Source organism: Schistocerca americana, chromosome X (assembly GCF_021461395.2).
Source record: "Schistocerca americana isolate TAMUIC-IGC-003095 chromosome X, iqSchAmer2.1, whole genome shotgun sequence".
NCBI classification, from domain to species: domain Eukaryota; kingdom Metazoa; phylum Arthropoda; class Insecta; order Orthoptera; family Acrididae; genus Schistocerca; species Schistocerca americana.
This window is the reverse complement of record NC_060130.1, coordinates 406,353,081-406,377,078: the sequence shown is the minus strand read 5'-3', so window position 1 is coordinate 406,377,078 and position 23,998 is coordinate 406,353,081. Positions and strand designations below refer to the sequence as shown.

The 23,998-nt window shown below is 45.6% G+C and overlaps 1 protein-coding gene and 4 non-coding genes across 5 annotated transcripts in view; 1 reads left to right on the top strand and 4 right to left on the bottom strand.

The window, feature by feature from the left end:
- LOC124556488 (galactosylgalactosylxylosylprotein 3-beta-glucuronosyltransferase P-like) overlaps window positions 1–23,998 on the top strand; it is a 302,764-nt gene that overhangs the window by 189,739 nt on the left and 89,027 nt on the right. The gene's annotated exons all lie outside the window — the stretch shown is intronic.
- Window positions 18,633–18,707, bottom strand: Trnas-cga. The gene has a single exon. It is a non-coding gene; the product is annotated as a tRNA-Ser (tRNA).
- On the bottom strand, window positions 19,836–19,910 carry Trnas-cga. Its single transcript has one exon. It is a non-coding gene; the product is annotated as a tRNA-Ser (tRNA).
- Trnas-cga lies at window positions 21,041–21,115 on the bottom strand. Its single transcript has one exon. It is a non-coding gene; the product is annotated as a tRNA-Ser (tRNA).
- Trnas-cga lies at window positions 22,547–22,621 on the bottom strand. Its single transcript has one exon. It is a non-coding gene; the product is annotated as a tRNA-Ser (tRNA).

Genomic DNA, 23,998 nt, shown 5'->3' with positions numbered 1-23,998 from the left:
TAGTTCAAACAAATCGTTTTAATGAGTTTTATTACGAAAAGTAAATGACAATACTTAACCTTGGGAATTACATAGATGTCACCAGCAAAGGGCGACATGTAAAATAAACAAGCTTCGTCAGTATATACAATCCCTAATGCAAGCTAAATAATACAGTTAACGCTTCTATTCAGGTCGCTAATCTTGAAGCTACTCGTCGACTGGGCCGCGACCAGTCGGGCGCGGCACTTATGTCCTCTTCGCATAGAGGCCGCTGCTGTTGCGTTGTCGTCCTGGAGAGGGATCGGTCAGCGTGCAATTGGCTGACGTCTTGCCACAGCCCTCTCTGCTCTCTCGTTCCCGGCTGGCGTGCCGGCGCTTGAGTTTACGCCGTAACACCACCGGCGACTGTCTACAACATACTGAGGGTAGATTGAAGTCACCATCAACCACAGTGCATCCCAGGCGAAATGGTCAGTAGAGAAGTTGCAGGAACGATCATATGAAGCAAAAAACTTCGTATGGCCATGTGCCCTATTCCGAATGGTTTCCGAGATAGAACACGTTTAATATAATTATTTTTTATTTTCTGTACTCGCCCAGATAGCCGTGTGCGTTAAAGACATTATTCCGGGTCTGGGAGTTTCGCTGACCCCAGAACGAATCCGCCCAAAGGATTAAAGACGAGGGTCGGTGCGGTGGTCAGCCTGGCTGTAGTAAAATTGGAAATTGGTGGTAAGTTCTATGGGACTAAACTGCTTAGGTCATCGGTCCCTAGGCTCACTCGCTACTTAATCTAACTTAAACTAACTTACGCTAAGGACAACACAAACACACCCATGCCCCAGGGAGGACTCGAACCTCCGACGGGGGGAGCCGCGCGAACCGTGGCAAGGCGCCCCTAGACCGCACGCCTACCCCGCGCGGCCTGGCTGTAGTCTTCAGTTTGTTTTCTTTATCCCAGTAGGTGAATACAGGCCTGGTACACAAGTACCACCTCAGTTACATGATTCGTAAACATTTCGAAAACTTTCGCTCACTTTCACATGAATAACATTACACGCAGACAGTTGGGATACAGACATTCCGTCTGTAGGGTAACGGGACAGCAAAACTAGGGACATCCGGACAACCCTCAGACTGACATTAGCCGTTAAGAACTATGCTGACCTTGCGCCTGTGAGAGACAAACGCACAAGAAAAGGAAGAAGTTATTTATTTTCTGTATTACTCAGTATGTTGTCAAGTTTACATGTGTACACCAGTTAGTTAACATAACGACACGCGTCTCACAAAGTATCAATTGAAAAATTACGTATTCTAACAAATTCACCTCTAATCATTATCGTGCACGTCGATATTCTTCGGCCGAGCGGGATTAGCCGAGCGGTCTCAGGCGCTGCAGTCATGGAATGTGCGGCTGGTCACGGCAGAGGTTCGAGTCCTCCCTCGGGCATGGGTGTGTGTGCTTGTCCTTAGGATAATTTAGGTTAAGTAGTGTGTAAGCTTAGGGACTGATGACCTCAGCAGTTAAGTCCCATAAGATTTCACACACATTTTTTTTTTGTTTTAATATTCTTCGATAGCACCTGGAGCACTGCGCAAAAGCCGAAAACATACACCATATCTGCATATTCTTCAATAGTGTAGATGTGTGGCTTTTTATCCAGCTCGTGTAGAAACGCAGTTAACTGATGCTTCTCTGCGATACACACTCGACCTCTCGCACTACTTCACTCACAACTTAATATGGGCAGCTGCGCATTCAGAGGGGTAGTTAAATGGCAGAAAGACATCCCGAGCAAAGAAGTTGAAAGCGACGAAGTAGACTGGGCTTGAATAAAACGCCAAAGTGTTTGGGTAGTTAAGATGCATATGTGCGTGACAATAGCCCAGAAACAAATGTACATTAAATTTGTTTTATCTTGGAAACCATTCGGAATACGGCATACGTCCATGTAAAGTGTTTTCCTTCAAATGAGCGTTCCTGTCATATCCCTGGTAGGTATTGGCCATTCCTCCTAATCACCCTGCATAACTGAATGAGTAGATTACCCACTCAAAATGAGACTCAAGTTCTCTTTGAACCTTCCAGCAACTGTATCACCTGAGTCGGGGCTTCAGTAAAAGGAACCAATTATTAAATTATTCCAGTTGTCAGGTATAAACTCTACCCCGTAGTAATTCACAGCAACTATACAGCTGAATTTCACTACAAGATACTGTATATTACTTGTAACAGCAACTAACACGCCACCTCGAACTCAATTTAATCTATAATTTCTGAACATCGTTAGATCCTTGGTTAAAACGTCAACCGGATTTATCCGCGGCTTCAGACAATTCCCAGTACCTATAATGACTTCGGGTAACGTGCTTTGAAAAAATGTTCAAATGTGTGTGAAATCTTATGGGATTTAACTGCTAAGGTCATCAGTCCCTAAGCTTACACACTATTTAACCTAAATTATCCTAAGGACAAACACACACACCCATGCCCGAGGAAGGACTCGAACCTCTGCCGGGACCAGCCGCACAGTCCATGACTGCAGCGCTTAAGACCGCTCGGCTAATCCCGCGCGGCTCCGTGCTTTCTATTAGCGCTTAGAACTCTGGTTCCTTACATAGCTACAACAATTTACAACCATAAATGTCGATGTTTCTTAGGTGTACCCTGTGTCTGACTTGCACCATTTGAAACTGAAGCCATTTCTGTACTTTCGAGAGACCCTCAAACCAAAACAAAATCGTCCAATCCACGTGAAACTTTAAATTGAGTTTATAATACTACACGACAAAACTCCATACGGATGCTAACGCAACGCGGTTTCCGAGGTGAAAACTGACAAACAAGAAGTAGATTTTATAGTTTGTTTAGTACGAAATAGTTATTATTCATTCTCCGGCGATTTGCGGACCATTTGGAGCGTCTCTGCCGCGCTGCGCTTTTGTTGTGCATTTTCGGCTGCCAGCCGCTTTGCGTATGTTTCCGAGAACAAGCGCTTCTCTCCTCGCCATTCCTTCTGCAAATTAACTCTCCTTGTTCACTCCTCCGCACTACACCTACAAAACAATTTTACACAGTGTCTCGTAAGCCTAACTTCGTGCCTAAGTTCAAGCACCTTTAACGCGACATCAAAAAGATAAGGCCACTTCACATCCGGAAGCCACACCGTTGCCGACGAAACGACCTTCCAATCATCTGCGGCCGCTAGACTGCAGATATTAGACGGACTCAAGATGGAAAAACTGGAAACATCACCAAGACGACAAAAATCCATAACAGTTTGATGCCACAGATGATGGTAAACGCTTAGTTGTAACTCTGATAGCAACTCTAACTACAAACATTCTCTCGTTATCGGAGAACGCTGCAGAATACATATCAACATTAGACTCAGAAACAATGTTACAAGTTAACCCGATGGGGGCTACTCGATATAAACTGGGCTAATTCAGATAAGTGGCTGTCCTATACATTTCCATTGTTGGCTGTCAATCGAATCCCATGTGTTCCCCAGACATTTAATCAGTTTCGCAACCATTCATCTTGGGCAGGAATATCCAGAACGGGGATCTCTGCCGAACTGATCAGGTTACAGATATACCGGGTGATCAAAAAGTCAGTATAAATTTGAAAACTGAATAAATCACGGAATAATGTAGATAGAGAGGTACAAATTGACACACATGCTTAGAATGACATGGGGTTTTATTAGAATCAAAAAAATACAAACGTTCAAAAAATGTCCGACAGATGGCGCTTCATCTGATCAAAATAGCAATAATTAGCATAACGAAGTAAGACAAAGCAAAGATGATGTTCTTTACAAGAAATGCTAAATATGTCCACCATCATTCCTCAACAATAGCTGTAGTCGAGGAATAATGTTGTGAACAGCACTGTAAAGCATGTCCGGAGTTATGGTGATGCATTGGCGTCGTATGTTGTCTTTCAGCATCCCTAGAGATGTCGGTCGATCACGATACACTTGCTACTTCAGGTAACCCCTAAGCCAATAATCGCACGGACAGAGGTCTGGGGACCTGGGAGGCCAAGCATGACGGAAGTGGCGGCTGAGCACACGATCATCACCAAACGACGCGCGCAAGAGATCTTTCACGCGTCTAGCAATATGGGGTGTTTTTTTTTGTTCTAATTAAATCCCATGTCATTCCAAGCATGTTGTTAATTTTTACCTCTCTATCTACATTATTCCGTGGTATATTAAGTTTTCAAATTTATACTGACTTTTTGATCACCCGGTATAAACATAACACTTGCGTCTGAAGAAAAAACAATGTTCGGTTACTTGCCGCAAGTGTCCAGAAGCCGAAAGCAACCACGTAGTCACACGTGGAATTTAGCTGACAACATAGTAGGAAACACATCAGTGATTAGACTGCAATGGACAGTCACTAGGCTGGATGCTCAGTTTCATTGCTAAAACTCTACTGTACCATCAGGGACACGAAACCTCACTAATGTACAGGATCAGCGGCTCTGTCGACAGTTACTTGGCTGCTAGCAGTGACATGTCTCGACGATGTGTGTTTCCTCGTTGTCGTCGTCATCTCCCAGACCCTACCTATGTGTGCAAGACTTAATTTGGAGCCTATACTGCAACAAAACACAGATGAGACTTTCTCGTCGAGTCGGATACGTAACGTATATCAATTTTACTTTCAGCTTTTATTTATTTATTCCAGTGAAAGCAAATTTATTTACAGGTGTATTCTGTAATTTATTTTGATGTCTGCGTCAGGTGTGTACTGTCTATTTCAAGACTATATTGTCCCATCTTCAGGTATCTGTTAGATATGCTTCATGAATAGAATGCCTAGCCTACAGTAACTCTCTTTAATCAATGTTGACGCCTCTAATGCATCTGCGACACAGTTCGATAATTCTTATCAAACACTATCTGCTCTCTGTTTGACTCGAATCATCAAACCATGTGGCAGACGCCTTACTGGCGCTCCCCTTGATGGAACGACAGTAGCAGTAGTTCAGGCATTCGATTCATGAAACACACCTAACAGATACCTGAAAATGAGACAACATTTTCTTGAAACTGATTGTTCATACACGAGATAGACATCAACATATACGGAGCGAGGTGGCACAGTGGCTAGCATTCGGGAGGACGATGGTTCAATCCTGCGTCCGGCCATCCTGATTTAGGTTTTCCGTAATTTCCCTAAATCGCTCCAGAAAAAAGCCGGGATGGTTCCTTTGAAAGGGCACGGCCGACTTCCTTCCCCATCCTTCCCTCATCCGATGAGACCGATGACCTCGCTGTCTGGTCTCCTCCCCCAAACAACCCAACCCAACATCAACATAAAACAAAATATACAGCTGTAAGGAAACTGAATTTTATTGAAATAAACAAATGAGACACGTTACGACCTGTTCGGCATTGACTTTGTTCACTAACACATTTTAGCCTCAGTCTCTGACATTCTTTGATCATGATGCACACCAAACACATGATAACGTCGTTGTACTGCAGGAAATGCTGACATATCGCTTATCGTTCTCTTGGTCGCTGTGGTCACTTAGCTCCTACTCATTCGCCAATACAAGAAACGTATTTGCAGTTGCTAGTATGGACGACCATCAGCTGTATAATGGATTGACAACAGTGAAAACTTGTGCCGGACCAGGAATCGAACTCCTATTTCCCGCCTATCACGAGCTGTCACCTTACCATTTGGCTATCAGAGCACGACTCACGGCCAGACCCAAACTTCCACATGTCGTCTACCATGCGTCAACAACCTGTACTCGTACATCCATTCTGTATATTCCTCTACAGGGGAGACATTTTACTTGAAAGTCGCTTGCCCGATGTTGGCAGATAAATACGATATTGCAGCGGCTGTTTTATTCTGAATTGCGATGCAAAGTTCCTCCGGACTTGCATCGAAGGAACTTTGTATCGTAATTCAGAGTAACACAGGCACTGACACATCGCATTCGCCAATGCGTGGGAATGAGTTACCGCCTCATAATCTGCATCTACTTGGGTACTCAACAAATCACATTTAAGTGCCTGTCAGAGGGTCCCTGGTAGAGAATGACATCAAACGTCACATTTATTCGATGTCGCCAAGTATAAAATATCCTTACCAATATTAAAAATATGTGACATTTGTTCCATTCTCTCTCTTTCTCTCTCTCTCTCTCTCTCTCTCTCTCTCTCTCTCTCTCTCTCTCTCTGATTTCTTCCGACAGCTGCAAAATTTTGGTCTAATAGTGCGTTTGCAGAATGCATGTATTAACGTGATGCATCAGACACAATAGGCTGACCATTAGTCTCTCTCATTTGGCAGCAGCTCCTGGAGCGTGTTCAATGTCTCTTGTGCCGCCAAGGCACGTCAAGATAGAGGAAGCGTGTCAAAGTTTCATTAGTGAATGCTTAATCTATGCACTTCATAAAATCGATTGGAAAGACAGCAGGATGGTCTATTAATTTTATAAAAAGCAGGGCTCCAAGTGGGTAATAACAGAACAAAAAGAGCGGTAAGGCATCCGCCTTTAAATGGTTCAAATGGCTCTGAGCACTGTGCGACTTAACTTCTGAGGTCATCAGTCGCCTAGAACTTAGAACTACTTAAACCTAACTAAGCTAAGGACATCACACACATCCATGCCCGAGGCAAAATTCGAACCTGCAACCGTAGCGATCGCTCGGTTCCAGACTGTAGCGCCTAGAACCGCACGGCCACTTCGGCCGGCCATCCGCCTTTAACCACACTTGTTAAACATATTTATTGAAGACGTGATTTACACCTTAAAAGAGAGAACAAAATAAATTAAAATGATCGGATAAATATTCTACTGCAATGATTTGCTGATTCAGAAAAGAATCGCAATGGGAAACACTAAATACTAGCAGCTGCGCTGTAACTGGATGAATTGAAGATAAACGTTCTTAAAAATCTGTTTATAGAAGAAAAAATACGTGAGCAAGTCAGAGCAAATTAGAAACTATGATATTCCTAAATTTAACAGAAAACAATATTTTCATATATAATGGATTAGGAATGGAACGTAGACAGAAAATATTAAACAACTGAGAAAAGTCTAATGTTGATTGTATTATAAACCGCTGCTCAGACAGTGTGTTTAGTATGAGCACCGGAGACGTTGACGAAATGCTACACCTATGAAGCGACGTGATCAACAGTTGCTCGCAACTGTCCCGTTGGAATCTGAGCAACGTGGCCTCCAGTTAGACTAGAGACCGAACGCGTCCCTGGCAAATGCGTTTCTTCTATATCCCCAGAGCCAAAACCCACATGGATTAAGATCAGGTGGTATTGCAGACCACGCATCTGGAAAACCTCTGGACATGACACATTCGTGGAAGGTTCCATTAAGCACATCTTTTACTGTGTTGTGATATGCGCTGTTGCCACATCTTGCATCAAGACAGTGGTTTCCACACAGTTACGCTCTCGCAAAGCAGGAGTCACATGCTTTATAAGGCGCTCTGGGTGGGTCCTTTTCAAAGAAGAACGGATAGGGAATAAAGATGCTTATGAATCCGCACCACACAATAATATACGGTCAGTACGATGACTCTTCGTGCACAACAGGCAGTTTAACCGTACCCCAGTTTCGTCAGTTCTGTGTCTTCAGTGCACCCTGTAGGGTAAAATGTGCTTTGTCACTCCATAGAATATTTCCCAGCCACATATCATCAACTTCGATCTGTGCCAGAAACCGAAGAATAAATCCAGAACGTTGCTGCGGGTGATGAGGTTTCAGTTGTTGCACCGTCTCGATCTTGTATGGGTGCCACTACAATACAGACTGCAAAACTTCCCGTGCTATTGACCATGAGATGGATATTTCTCGTGACCCTGCACCAGCACTAGCACTACCTAGGGCACGCACTCCATGATCAGTTACAGCAACAGCAACCTCATCAAGAACTTCCATCGGGATAGGACTCCTTCCATTTCCGTGTGTCACGCCAAGCTCGCCAGTGTTTTCGAATTTTACTATCATCTTCTTGAAGCCATTTCGTGATATTGGGCCTCTTCTCAGGCCTTTCAGTCAGCGAGAAGTAGAGCATACAGTGCCAGATTTGAACCTGGTGACCAAAATCGGAACTTACATTTTTCCCCTCGTAACTCGGATCCGCATTATCACATTAGCATATTTTGCTGTCATACGATAATTACCCCCGGACCTCCGGGAGCAGCTGCACTTTAATTATAGCCATTCGCTATGAAAGCAAACCTTGCTCTCCAGGACCTGAGAAGTTTATTAACAAGCAAATACATGAACATCAATGGGAGTAAGGTGTTCGCCTAATATCTAGTCCGGAGTGTGCAGCTCTAAAAAAGTGAAAGCTGGGAAATGACTGAAAAAGAGGAACTGTACCTAAAAGTGGGGGAAGTGTGGATACAGAAAAAGACACCGAAACAAGCTGCACACAGAAAAACCCACATCAGCAAACTTAATAGAAAGTAAGTGAAGAAACGCAAGATCTCCAGGTAACAGAAAAGAGGAAGATAAAACTTTTGGACCATACAGTGAAATTTCGAGCACTTTTTTTAGCTTGTACAAAAAAAGACATAACAATTCTGAAATATCATACTGATTTATTCACTTAACTTATGGATCTGGTTTTGGTGCCATTTGGTAACAAAATTCATCAAGTTTTTAACTAGGGGCCTCAACAGATTAAATAACTTCCATTGGTTATGTGGCACACATCCCGTCTGGAGCCGATTTCTTGCCAAACTCGCTGCAGCATGTCAGGCGCGACTTGTTCAGTTGCGAGGTAGATTATAATTCTGAGCTCTGATGGAGAACATGGTACGGGTGGAACAAACGACATACTCTTAGTGACTCCCCAAAAGAAAAATTCAAGAGATGTCGAGGGCATTGAACGTGACGGCTATGCAACTGTCGCATCTGGGTCCATTCACTTACGTGGAAATCGGACATTTAGGAAAACCCTGATGTCTTACCAAATAGTCAAAACGTGATCTATTTTCCTGAAAGATGCCACCAAGACCAAGTCTCTAAGTCGCGTGAATAAGTTTGTACAAATTTTCAAAGTCGTAAATTCCTTTTTGATACACCCTTATTAACAGATTGATGATAGACATCGTTAATGCAAAATTATGTGTGTAAGGTTCAAAGGTAGACCCAGAAAACAGTTCTTCGAAGGATTGATGAGAGTATTGAGATAACAGGAACATCAAATAATGGAAAGGCAGATAGGAGTACGAATGAAATTGTTACAGAGATAAAGTGTAATATTTGTTTCTCTGCCTCGTGATGACTGGGTGTTGTGTGATGTCCTTAGGTTAGTTAGGTTTAAGTAGTTCTAAGTTATAGGGGACTGATGACCATAGATGTTAAGTCCCATAGTGCTCAGAGCCATTTGAACCATTTTTTGTAATATTTGGAAAATGATGGTCAGAAAAAGTCTGTCAGTTTTTTATTTATTTCTTTGGTCGTTTTCAGCTATTGAGACTTACGTTAGAGAATAGCGATTATCTAGAGTTCAGTACAATGAAGTTTCGTTGGCACATTATTGTTGATTACGACTACGAAAAGTACTTCCTTATGAGGTTTTATCCTCGTGCTTCTGTTTTGCCATAACTACCAGCCCTACTTCTTGCAAATTCCTGGTGCTTTGGCTCTGTGCCCCTGTTGGTCGTGAACGCCACGCTCATCGGCGAGGGTGTAGGCCAGCAACCGCAGGCGCAGCGACTCTAGCGAGGAGGTGATTCCAGCAAGTTTATCGACATCCGGCGCTCCCCTTTACCTGGACGCGTCACCGCTTGCGCCTTCACCCCTCGGCGAGTGTTTACGGACATCGCATCTGAATCGCGTCTAATGGTGACTACTTCACGAGGAGAAAGGCGCGCCTGTGCTGATCTAGCTTTGCTCGGCTTGGCGCCTGGTCGATCTCGTCTCGCCACTGCGTGTCTGACAAGGGAAGTCTCTCTGCTCTAACAGGAATTCTGTGTTCCAATTGTATTTAGGAGCTTCACTAAACGCTGTGATTAGGAGGTGAATGCATTCGACTGTGTTCCTCTTAGATTTCCCAATATCGAACTTTAAAAACGTACATGATGTTCCTCAACAAAATGCGCGAAACAATATTCAGAGTCACGTAGGCACATTTGGCGAAATAAGTACGTGGAAAATCCTCAGAATCACATTCTTGAGCTGCAAAATCAAATGCCGCTTCAATCACATTCTTGAATTCAGCAACATGTGCAGCTGCATGCATTTTCATTACGAAAATCATCTTTCCTAATTTAGTGTCAAAATCACTGCAGAGTGTCCTTATAGTGTCTGTTATCCTTCTTGCATATATTTTGTTTTGCCGGAAGATATATACATCCGAAGCCTGTACGTGCTTTTACTAATGTTTGAAGCTCCTCTTGATGTTTGCTGGCAGGAGTGGCCGAGCAGTTCTAGGCGCTACAGTCTGGAACCGCGAGACCGCTACGGTCGCAGGTTCGAATCCTGCCTCGGACATGGATGTGTGTGAAGGGAACGATCTATTGATACGTAATCAGCATGGTTTCAGAAAACATCGTTCTTGTGCAACACAACTAGCTCTTTATTCGCACGAAGTAATGGCCACTATCGACAGGGGATCTCAACTAGATTCCGTATTTCTATATTTCCGGAAAGCTTTTGACACCTTTCCTCACAAGCGACTTATAATCAAGCTGCGGGCCTATGGGGTATCGTCTCAGTTGTGCGACTGGATTCGTGATTTCCTGTCAGGAAGGTCGCAGTTCGTAGTAATAGACGGCAAATCATCGAGTAAAACTGAAATGATATCAGGTGTTACCCAGGGAAGCGTCCTGGGACCTCTGCTGTTCCTGATGTATATAAATGACCTGGGTGACAATCTGAGCGGTTCTCTTAGGTTGTTCGCAGATGATGCTGTAATTTACCGTCTAGTAAGACCAGTATCAGTTGCAAAGCGATTTAGAAAAGATTGCTGTATTGTGTGGCAGGTGGCAGTTGACGCTAAATAACGAAAAGTGTGCGGTGATCCACATGAGTTCCAAAAGAAATCCGTTGGAATTCGATTACTCGATAAATAGTACAATTCTCAAGGCTGTCAATTCAACTATGTACCTGGGTGTTAAAATTACGAACAACTTCATTTGGAAAGACCACATAGACAATATTGTGGGGAAGGCAAGCCAAAGGTTGCGTTTCATTGGCAGGACACTTAGAAGATGCAACAAGTCCACTAAACAGACAGCTTACACTACACTCGTTCGTCCTCTGTTAGAATATTGCTGCGCGGTGTGGGTTCCTTACCGGGTGGGACTGACGGAGGACATCGAAAGGGTGCAAAAAAGGGCAGCTCGTTTTGTATTATCACGTAATAGGGGAGAGAGTATAGCAGATATGATACGCGAGTTGGGATGGAAGTCATTAAAGCAAAGACGTTTTTCATCGCGGCGAGATCTATTTACGAAATTTCAGTCACCAACTTTCTCTTCCGAATGCGAAAATATTTTGTTGAGTCCAACCCACATAGGTAGGAATGATCATCAAAATAAAATAAGAGAAATCAGAGCTCAAACAGAAAGGTTTAGGTGTTCGTTTTTCCCACGCGCTGTTCGGGAGTGGAATGGTAGAGAGATAGTATGATTGTGGTTCGATGAACCCTCTGCCAAGCACTTAAATGTGAATTGCAGAGTAGTCATGTAGATGTAGATGATGTCCTGAGGTTAGTTAGGTTTAAGTAGTTCTAAGTTCTAGGGGACTGATGACCTAAGTAGTTAAGTCCCATGGTGCTCAGAGCCATCCTCTTGATGTTTTTCCGTGTTTGCGATTTAAAAATTGGGTTGTTTTAAAGTTCAGCCTTACGCAAACACAATTGAGTGATTTTTTTATTTTTATATTTACGCAGACATGTATAGACATGTATGTGTCATCCTTTGTGGGTCAAATTTTTATTTCTTAAAATTACATCGCAGTTCATTTAACGATGTAATTTTAAGAAATAAAAATTTGACCCACAGAGGATGACACATAGGTGTCTAAACATGTCTGCGTAAATATAAAAATAAAAAAATCACTCAATTGTGTTTGCGTAAGGCTGAACTTTAAAACAACCCAATTTTTGTAATTATTTTGTTGCTTTTGGTGAAATGATGATGCCCTCTTCACCCACAAATCAATAATTTGCTATTTTTGTGCCCTTGTGAACACTCGAAAAGTGACAAAGTTGTATATACTTCAGGTTATTTGCGACACTGTCGTGAAGAACATTCAAGCCGGCCGGGGTGGACGAGCGGTTAAAGGCGCTACAGTCTGGAACTGCCCGACCGCTACGGTCGCAGGTTCGAATCCTGCCTCGGGCATGGATGTGTGTGATGTCCTTAGGTTAGTTAGGTTTAAGTAGTTCTAAGTTCTAGGGGACTTATGACCACAGCAGTTGAGTCCCATAGTGCTCAGAGCCATTTGAACCAAGAAAATTCAAGAAAAGGGATTTTAAAAGGTCTTCTGACATTTTCCCGCTTTTGCTAGCCTCCAAATGTATGTTTGGCGCAAGATTGTCTTCAGTAACCTTTTTAACTTTTGGACAGAAAGTTCTTTTCCTAAGGACAAATATACGGCCATTTTGTTATGTGTCCATTCAGTAGAAGTCCACTATCTATTGTACACCTATGATTTGTGCAGACTGAACCAAGGCAACTGTTGATTTTTCCCCGTTATCAGATTGTGTCGCACCAGACGTTAGTCCATAATTAAATCATCGAGTGAGGTGGCGGAGTGGTTAGCACACTGGACTCGCATTCGAGAGGATGACGGTTCAAAGCCGCATGCGTCCATCCCACAGGCAAATGCTGGGATGGGTCCTTTAAAATGGCACGGCCGATTTCCTTCCACATCCTTCCATAATCCGAGCTTCTGCTCCGTCTCTAATGACCTCGTTGTCGACGGGACGTTAAAGAATGTTCTCCTCCTCCTCCTCCTCCACATTTAAATCTACTTTGATCAGTATTTCAAATGCCGTGTGGCTGTATCTGGAATCTTGCAATTTTCTGGTTTACTTCTTCCACAAAACTGGCCCCAGACTGGCGAATATCTTCGTCTTCCTGTACATCTCTGGCTGTCAAAAAAGCCGTGATGTGTGTACGGCACATTCGGTGGCCGTTCTTGAGTCGTGCTATGAAAGCTACAGAACATTTAAACTTTTTGTGCCCAATTTCTCTTGCTTTTGCATTACCCAAAATTGAAGGTGCCAGTAATGGACACATTTTCCTTCATTCCTTGCTATTTCGAATTAGGATAGAATGAGTTGTCTTATTCCCGGTTCTCTGACTGTCTTGTTTCCTAGAAATGGATCTTAATTACGTCTCCTTTCTCCACATAATCAAATATAACTTTAATGTTCGATGTGCCTTATATAGATGGATGTCTCTTCAGTAATTAGCTGTAGGTAGCAACTTTAGGCGGTGGTATATGATAATCATCATAAATACTTTCAAGACGTTGTTCCGAAAATTTTGTTAAAATGCTGACAGTACTGGATATCCTTTATGGTGAAGGTTCATAGTCACCAAAACTGTTAGCTTCTATTTAAGGTGTACTGTTTACGCAGTTGCCACTAGCACTACAATCTTGAACTCTATTAATCGCGTTATCGTCCATACAGTCGTTTTCGTCATCCACTACACTATCCAATGTAGCTTCAGTTGAGCTGTCAAATGAATATTCATGTTTCTGAATAATCAAACCCACCAAAAACATTGCCAAAGTGTCATCAAGTTGTCCTACACCGTCGTCTTCTTAACTTGGATGCCACAACATTTGAAACGTACCAAACATTAATAGTTTCGTTGATTTTGGCTGTATATGTATGACAATACTGACACACGTACACTAAACGTTCGCTTCCCGCGCCCGGGTTCCCGGGTTCGATTCCCGGCGGGGTCAGGGATTTTCTCTGCCTCGTGATGACTGGGTGTTGTGTGATGTCCGTAGGTTAGTTAGGTTTAAGTAGTTCTAAGTTCTAGGGGACTGATGACCGTAGATGTTAAGTCCCATAGTGCTCAGAGCCATTTGAACCATTTTGAACACTAAACGTGTCAACTGTCAACTACTTGCTGACGTAACTGATAGTAGTAGGGGAAACTTCGTTGTGGCGCATTTTCTTAGTAAGGGTTGCCTACATCAGGGGCAGGTATGCACTCAGGGGCAAACCTTTGAGAGATACTTAACCTTTTGTTCTCCTTTGAGTGACAGGTGCTTAACCTATTGATCTGCTAAAAGGATCCTTCCTTTTGATTGGCTGGCACTTAACCTATTGTTCCCCCACCCCTCCCCCTCACCCCTCCACACTCACTGCTACAGGTACACTTTCAGGTCTGAGTTATTGGAATAGCCCCTCTCTTATCAATTTGATTGACTAGTTAATTAAATTCATCAATTAATTAACCTCTTTACCTCTGGTAAATCCCCTCCCCCTCCACCCTCTCATCCCCTCCCCCAGAAAATGGTGGTCAGTTCAAATTCCATCAGGACAATGCAACATACCACGGCTACCTCCACTGACCTAAGAAAATGGCGGTAAAAAAGGGCACTTGTGCTACCCCCACTAACCTAAGTCATCTGACCGCCACCTCTTCCTAGGACTCGGCTGAAAAAGCACTCAGCCTCTACTGGATAGAGTGGACATAAGTCTTTATTTTCAGTCTTTATCTAAACAATTAGAGGCAGTATCACCACCAAGTGTGTTCATATAGATAAGAAAAGTGGTTCGCTATGCTTTCAACTACCTCGTTTCAACGACTTTCTAAGGCTATCCACCTGCTCACATCCGTTTTCTACATTCAGTAATCTATGTGCCTGTATTTCGGATGTGGAAGTGAGTCGTTGGATGACCTTGAAAAGTAGTTGAAACTAGGTAGTTGAAATTATAGCGAACCCCATTTCTTACCTATATGAGTTATAGGCGATGATTGATTGAGAAGCATCACAAACAGTAGTAGATGGTGTGATGATAGAGGTTGTAAGAAATGTACACTAGCTTTTCAGATCTCTAGTGCTACACTTTCGATGGAAATGAAGTCTTTCCATTCAATCACATACCTGTGTTGGATCCTATGGAGAAGTCCTTTAATGATTACAGCCACTAGTGAATCATATTTCTGTCACTCCCATATCTCAAAACGAGCCACCTTTCTCGAACCTATCTGCTACAGTGAAATTTCAACATGGTTTTACGTAGCCTCTATGCATCTTGCAACTACCCCTCAGACTCTGCGTTACCTTCCTTGCATCTTTGTGCACGTGATTGTTGAAATGTAAGTCGCAACGGAGTAGAAGTCAGAGAAAGCTATATCTACCACCTTCTGCAACCCGTGTAGAAACAGGCTAAGCTGAGTTACTGCAATAGAACTGTGTTTTGACCATTTGATGGGAACGAAGCCTGAGCCTGCAACACCAGCTAGTATAAAAGACAGTACAGGAACTTGGGGAATGATGTGGATTTTGCTACTGCATTGTGGTGCTTCTCCAAACTAGAAGCAGGTACTACAGATCAAAGTCCCTCAGGGCCCATTCACGTCTATCACCACAACATTCTATCATCATTATTCTGTTCCATCCACCAGAGGAAAATTATGAACCATAAGTGCTCCACTAACTTCATCCGATAGAAAACTCGATAAGATTTTTACCGCATCTCTCTCCTCCCATGTATCGAAAACAAATAGCGCATGCATGCCGGCATCAAGCACATGTCATGATTCTATTAAATGTAGAGGTATTGATCCACTGCACAGACCAGTTTAAAGTTTCATCACCTGTACTACAGGAGGATGACCATATCCCACGGACTATACTGAAAGTCGCAAGAGACGCTCTCTGTGACCCTGTGTCATTGTTTGACACATTGTTTTTTTTTTTCTCCAGTGACACGTTCTGTACACTGCCATACATTTTGTTTTTCACCAGGCTTCAAGGATTGTGTCAGGTTCTAAACTGACATTAACACATTCTGATCCATTGCTTCTCACAGAAAACTAGACATCACATGGTGTAAATCATGTTGGTAGTGTGGCTACCATAACACGCCACACACACTGGATGATTTTAAATAGAAGACAGTTACAACATAAGGAAACTGGAAGAGTTTGGCGGCGTTGTGGAGAGTTTCCAAACTGCTGTCCGAAAGTTATTGACGACCTCTACATTTACTCATCTGTCACAGTAATGGAATAGCTGATGGCTCTGTGTTCCATTTCGACTGATTTCTCACATTGAAGTCATGTGTTTCAGTGCTATCCAACCCCAGAATGTTCACATACGAGACCAGGTATAGCCTGAACAGTGATTCTCGCCGGGTTTTCATCTGGCGTGAACCAGGAAGCAGATACCAACCTGTGGGCTTGATATCAAGAAGTACTGTGAAAATGGTATAGTATGCAAACCATGCAAAAATACATGTGTTCTTGTAATTCCAGAGTCTGGAGATGGGTGTAGAAAAGTAACGTGTTTGCGCTGAGGCGAACTGAGCCCAAATTTGTAGAATGGATCTGATAGTGACTTCAGTCCACTGAGGGTGCTCTGGTCACTTCTGACCATCGGCTGTGGGAAAATATCTAGTGCTGTGAGGACTATATACAGTCCTGTCTGTCTTCAAGGTGTATGTATGAGTGTGTGGTGGTCGATAGCTACACGAATGATGTAAAAGGAGCGATTTTTGCATGGCGCAGGATACGAATTGTATGTTTACTACATCGACACAGTATGCGGTGATATATTGGAGATAGGTTTCACGCTGTAATATTCAAGCTCCTGTCCTCAGTGGCAGAGCAGTGTAATTGAGTAAGAGTCTTTCCATTTTTGACGATCTGTAGGCCCCTTTTCAAAGTTTAATTGTCGGTGCAATGTGGTGATCTGTGCAAAATAGTTTTTTGCCACTGAAAGTCTCATCTCCAGAAAGAAAAAAAGGAAAGGCAGACGGTGCTTCCACACCTGCAGCATCAGTAATTCAGCGGGTAAATTCAGTAAGAACCAATCATAATGCTCCATTCATTTCACAAGACATCCTTTGTGCCAGTACGTAGCAGCCTCTACATAGCGGTAAGAATATTTGTGAAACTTCCTGGCAGATTAAAACTGTGTGCCCGACCGAGACTCGAACTCGGGACCTTTGCCTTTCGCGGGCATGTGCTCTACCAACTGAGCTACCGAAGCACGACTCACGCCCGGTACTCACAGCTTTACTTCTGCCAGTACCTCGTCTCCTACCTTCCAAACTTTACAGAAGCTCTCCTGCAAAACATGCAGAACTAGCACTCCTGAAAGGAAGGACATTGCGGAGACATGGCTTAGCCACAGCCTGGGGGATGTTTCCAGAATGAGATTTTCACTCTGCAGCGGAGTGTGCGCTGATATGAAACTTCCTGGAAGATTAAAACTGTGTGCCCGACCGAGACTCGAACTCGGGACCTTTGCCTTTCGCGGGCAAGTGCTCTACCAACTGAGCTACCGAAGCACGACTCACGCCCGGTACTCACAGCTTTACTACTGCCAGTACCTCGTCTCCTACCTTCCAAACTTTACAGAAGCTCTCCTGCGAAACATGCAGAACTAGCACTCCTGAAAGAAAGGACATTGCGGAGACATGGCTTAGCCACAGCCTGGGGGATGTTTCCAGAATGAGATTTTCACTCTGCAGCGGAGTGTGCGCTGATATGAAACTTCCTGGCAGATTAAAACTGTGTGCCCGACCGAGACTCGAACTCGGGACCTTTGCCTTTCGCGGGCAAGTGCTCTACCAACTGAGCTACCGAAGCACGACTCACGCCCGGTACTCACAGCTTTACTTCAGCCAGTACCTCGTCTCCTACCTTCCAAACTTTACAGAAGCTCTCCTGCGAAACATGCAGAACTAGCACTCCTGAAAGAAAGGACATTGCGGAGACATGGCTTAGCCACAGCCTGGGGGATGTTTCCAGAATGAGATTTTCACTCTGCAGCGGAGTGTGCGCTGATATGAAACTTCCTGGCAGATTAAAACTGTGTGCCCGACCGAGACTCGAACTCGGGACCTTTGCCTTTCGCGGGCAAGTGCTCTACCAACTGAGCTACCGAAGCACGACTCACGCCCGGTACTCACAGCTTTACTTCTGCCAGTACCTCGTCTCCTACCTTCCAAACTTTACAGAAGCTCTCCTGCGAAACATGCAGAACTAGCACTCCTGAAAGAAAGGACATTGCGGAGACATGGCTTAGCCACAGCCTGGGGGATGTTTCCAGAATGAGATTTTCACTCTGCAGCGGAGTGTGCGCTGATATGAAACTTCCTGGCAGATTAAAACTGTGTGCCCGACCGAGACTCGAACTGGGGACCTTTGCCTTTCGCGGGCAAGTGCTCTAACCAACTGAGCTACCGAAGCACGACTCACGCCCGGTACTCACAGCTTTACTTCTGCCAGTACCTCGTCTCCTACCTTCCAAACTTTACAGAAGCTCTCCTGCGAAACATGCAGAACTAGCACTCCTGAAAGAAAGGACATTGCGGAGACATGGCTTAGCCACAGCCTGGGGGATGTTTCCAGAATGAGATTTTCACTCTGCAGCGAAGTGTGCGCCGATATGAAACTTCCTGGCAGATTAAAACTGTGTGCCCGACCGAGACTCGAACTCGGGACCTTTGCCTTTCGCGGGCAAGTGCTCTACCAACTGAGCTATCGAAGCACGACTCACGCCCGGTACTCACAGCTTTACTTCTGCCAGTACCTCGTCTCCTACCTTCCAAACTTTACAGAAGCTCTCCTGCGAAACATGCAGAACTAGCACTCCTGAAAGAAAGGACATTGCGGAGACATGGCTTAGCCACAGCCTGGGGGATGTTTCCAGAATGAGATTTTCACTCTGCAGCGGAGTGTGCGCTGATATGAAACTTCCTGGCAGATTAAAACTGTGTGCCCGACCGAGACTCGAACTCGGGACCTTTGCCTTTCGCGGGCAAGTGCTCTACCAACTGAGCTACCGAAGCACGACTCACGCCCGGTACTCACAGCTTTACTTCTGCCAGTACCTCGTCTCCTACCTTCCAAACTTTACAGAAGCTCTCCTGCGAAACATGCAGAACTAGCACTCCTGAAAGAAAGGACATTGCGGAGACATGGCTTAGCCACAGCCTGGGGGATGTTTCCAGAATGAGATTTTCACTCTGCAGCGGAGTGTGCGCTGATATGAAACTTCCTGCAGATTAAAACTGTGTGCCCGATCGAGACTCGAACTCGGGACCTTCGCCTTTCGCGGGCAAGTGCTCTACCAACTGAGCTACCGAAGCACGACTTACGCCCGGTACTCACAGCTTTACTTCTGCCAGTACCTCGTCTCCTACCTTCCAAACTTTTCAGAAGCTCTCCTGCGAAACATGCAGAACTAGCACTCCTGAAAGAAAGGACATTGCGGAGACATGGCTTAGCCACAGCCTGGGGGATGTTTCCAGAATGAGATTTTCACTCTGCAGCGGAGTGTGCGCTGATATGAAACTTCCTGGCAGATTAAAACTGTGTGCCCGACCGAGACTCGAACTCGGGACCTTTGCCTTTCACGGGCATGTGCTCTACCAACTGAGCTACCGAAGCACGACTCACGCCCGGTACTCACAGCTTTACTTCTGCCAGTACCTCGTCTCCTACCTTCCAAACTTTACAGAAGCTCTCCTGCGAAACATGCAGAACTAGCACTCCTGAAAGAAAGGACATTGCGGAGACATGGCTTAGCCACAGCCTGGGGGATGTTTCCAGAATGAGATTTTCACTCTGCAGCGGAGTGTGCGCTGATATGAAACTTCCTGGCAGATTAAAACTGTGTGCCCGACCGAGACTCGAACTCGGGACCTTTGCCTTTCGCGGGCAAGTGCTCTACCAACTGAGCTATCGAAGCACGACTCACGCCCGGTACTCACAGCTTTACTTCTGCCAGTACCTCGTCTCCTACCTTCCAAACTTTACAGAAGCTCTCCTGCGAAACATGCAGAACTAGCACTCCTGAAAGAAAGGACATTGCGGAGACATGGCTTAGCCACAGCCTGGGGGATGTTTCCAGAATGAGATTTTCACTCTGCAGCGGAGTGTGCGCTGATATGAAACTTCCTGGCAGATTAAAACTGTGTGCCCGACCGAGACTCGAACTCGGGACCTTTGCCTTTCGCGGGCAAGTGCTCTACCAACTGAGCTACCGAAGCACGACTCACGCCCGGCACTCACAACTTTACTTCTGCCAGTACCTCGTCTCCTACCTTCCAAACTTTACAGAAGCTCTCCTGCGAAACATGCAGAACTAGCACTCCTGAAAGAAAGGACATTGCGGAGACATGGCTTAGCCACAGCCTGGGGGATGTTTCCAGAATGAGATTTTCACTCTGCAGCGGAGTGTGCGCTGATATGAAACTTCCTGGCAGATTAAAACTGTGTGCCCGACCGAGACTCGAACTCGGGATCTTTGCCTTTCGCGGGCAAGTGCTCTACCAACTGAGCTACCGAAGCACGACTCACGCCCGGTACTCACAGCTTTACTTCTGCCAGTACCTCGTCTCCTACCTTCCAAACTTTACAGAAGCTCTCCTGCGAAACATGCAGAACTAGCACTCCTGAAAGAAAGGACATTGCGGAGACATGGCTTAGCCACAGCCTGGGGGATGTTTCCAGAATGAGATTTTCACTCTGCAGCGGAGTGTGCGCTGATATGAAACTTCCTGGCAGATTAAAACTGTGTGCCCGACCGAGACTCGAACTCGGGACCTTTGCCTTTCGCGGGCAAGTGCTCTAACCAACTGAGCTACCGAAGCACGACTCACGCCCGGTACTCACAGCTTTACTTCTGCCAGTACCTCGTCTCCTACCTTCCAAACTTTACAGAAGCTCTCCTGCGAAACATGCAGAACTAGCACTCCTGAAAGAAAGGACATTGCGGAGACATGGCTTAGCCACAGCCTGGGGGATGTTACCAGAATGAGATTTTCACTCTGCAGCGGAGTGTGCGCTGATATGAAACTTCCTGGCAGATTAAAACTGTGTGCCTGACCGAGACTCGAACTCGGGACCTTTGCCTTTCGCGGGCAAGTGCTCTACCAACTGAGCTATCGAAGCACGACTCACGCCTGGTACTCACAGCTTTACTTCTGCCAGTACCTCGTCTCCTACCTTCCAAACTTTACAGAAGCTCTCCTGCGAAACATGCAGAACTAGCACTCCTGAAAGAAAGGACATTGCGGAGACATGGCTTAGCCACAGCCTGGGGGATGTTTCCAGAATGAGATTTTCACTCTGCAGCGGAGTGTGCGCTGATATGAAACTTCCTGGTAGATTAAAACTGTGTGCCCGATCGAGACTCGAACTCGGGACTTTTGCCTTTCGCGGGCAAGTGCTCTACCAACTGAGCTACCGAAGCACGACTCACGCCCGGTACTCACAGCTTTACTTCTGCCAGTACCTCGTCTCCTACCTTCCAAACTTTACAGAAGCTCTCCTGCGAAACATGCAGAACTAGCACTCCTGAAAGAAAGGACATTGCGGAGACATGGCTTAGCCACAGCCTGGGGGATGTTTCCAGAATGAGATTTTCACTCTGCAGCGGAGTGTGCGCTGATATGAAACTTCCTGGCAGATTAAAACTGTGTGCCCGACCGAGACTCGAACTCGGGACTTTTGCCTTTCGCGGGTAAGTGCTCTACCAACTGAGCTACCGAAGCACGACTCACGCCCGGTACTCACAGCTTTACTTCTGCCAGTACCTCGTCTCCTACCTTCCAAACTTTACAGAAGCTCTCCTGCGAAACATGCAGAACTAGCACTCCTGAAAGAAAGGACATTGCGGAGACATGGCTTAGCCACAGCCTGGGGGATGTTTCCAGAATGAGATTTTCACTCTGCAGCGGAGTGTGCGCTGATATGAAACTTCCTGGCAGATTAAAACTGTGTGCCCGACCGAGACTCGAACTCGGGACTTTTGCCTTTCGCGGGCAAGTGCTCTACCAACTGAGCTACCGAAGCACGACTCACGCCCGGTACTCACAGCTTTACTTCTGCCAGTACCTCGTCTCCTACCTTCCAAACTTTACAGAAGCTCTCCTGCGAAACATGCAGAACTAGCACTCCTGAAAGAAAGGACATTGCGGAGACATGGCTTAGCCACAGCCTGGGGGATGTTTCCAGAATGAGATTTTCACTCTGCAGCGGAGTGTGCGCTGATATGAAACTTCCTGGCAGATTAAAACTGTGTGCCCGACCGAGACTCGAACTGGGGACCTTTGCCTTTCGCGGGCAAGTGCTCTAACCAACTGAGCTACCGAAGCACGACTCACGCCCGGTACTCACAGCTTTACTTCTGCCAGTACCTCGTCTCCTACCTTCCAAACTTTACAGAAGCTCTCCTGCGAAACATGCAGAACTAGCACTCCTGAAAGAAAGGACATTGCGGAGACATGGCTTAGCCACAGCCTGGGGGATGTTTCCAGAATGAGATTTTCACTCTGCAGCGGAGTGTGCGCCGATATGAAACTTCCTGGCAGATTAAAACTGTGTGCCCGACCGAGACTCGAACTCGGGACCTTTGCCTTTCGCGGGCAAGTGCTCTACCAACTGAGCTATCGAAGCACGACTCACGCCCGGTACTCACAGCTTTACTTCTGCCAGTACCTCGTCTCCTACCTTCCAAACTTTGCAGAAGCTCTCCTGCGAAACATGCAGAACTAGCACTCCTGAAAGAAAGGACATTGCGGAGACATGGCTTAGCCACAGCCTGGGGGATGTTTCCAGAATGAGATTTTCACTCTGCAGCGGAGTGTGCGCTGATATGAAACTTCCTGGCAGATTAAAACTGTGTGCCCGACCGAGACTCGAACTCGGGACCTTTGCCTTTCGCGGGCAAGTGCTCTACCAACTGAGCTACCGAAGCACGACTCACGCCCGGTACTCACAGCTTTACTTCTGCCAGTACCTCGTCTCCTACCTTCCAAACTTTACAGAAGCTCTCCTGCGAAACATGCAGAACTAGCACTCCTGAAAGAAAGGACATTGCGGAGACATGGCTTAGCCACAGCCTGGGGGATGTTTCCAGAATGAGATTTTCACTCTGCAGCGGAGTGTGCGCTGATATGAAACTTCCTGCAGATTAAAACTGTGTGCCCGATCGAGACTCGAACTCGGGACCTTCGCCTTTCGCGGGCAAGTGCTCTACCAACTGAGCTACCGAAGCACGACTTACGCCCGGTACTCACAGCTTTACTTCTGCCAGTACCTCGTCTCCTACCTTCCAAACTTTTCAGAAGCTCTCCTGCGAAACATGCAGAACTAGCACTCCTGAAAGAAAGGACATTGCGGAGACATGGCTTAGCCACAGCCTGGGGGATGTTTCCAGAATGAGATTTTCACTCTGCAGCGGAGTGTGCGCTGATATGAAACTTCCTGGCAGATTAAAACTGTGTGCCCGACCGAGACTCGAACTCGGGACCTTTGCCTTTCACGGGCATGTGCTCTACCAACTGAGCTACCGAAGCACGACTCACGCCCGGTACTCACAGCTTTACTTCTGCCAGTACCTCGTCTCCTACCTTCCAAACTTTACAGAAGCTCTCCTGCGAAACATGCAGAACTAGCACTCCTGAAAGAAAGGACATTGCGGAGACATGGCTTAGCCACAGCCTGGGGGATGTTTCCAGAATGAGATTTTCACTCTGCAGCGGAGTGTGCGCTGATATGAAACTTCCTGGCAGATTAAAACTGTGTGCCCGACCGAGACTCGAACTCGGGACCTTTGCCTTTCGCGGGCAAGTGCTCTACCAACTGAGCTACCGAAGCACGACTCACGCCCGGTACTCACAGCTTTACTTCTGCCAGTACCTCGTCTCCTACCTTCCAAACTTTACAGAAGCTCTCCTGCGAAACATGCAGAACTAGCACTCCTGAAAGAAAGGACATTGCGGAGACATGGCTTAGCCACAGCCTGGGGGATGTTTCCAGAATGAGATTTTCA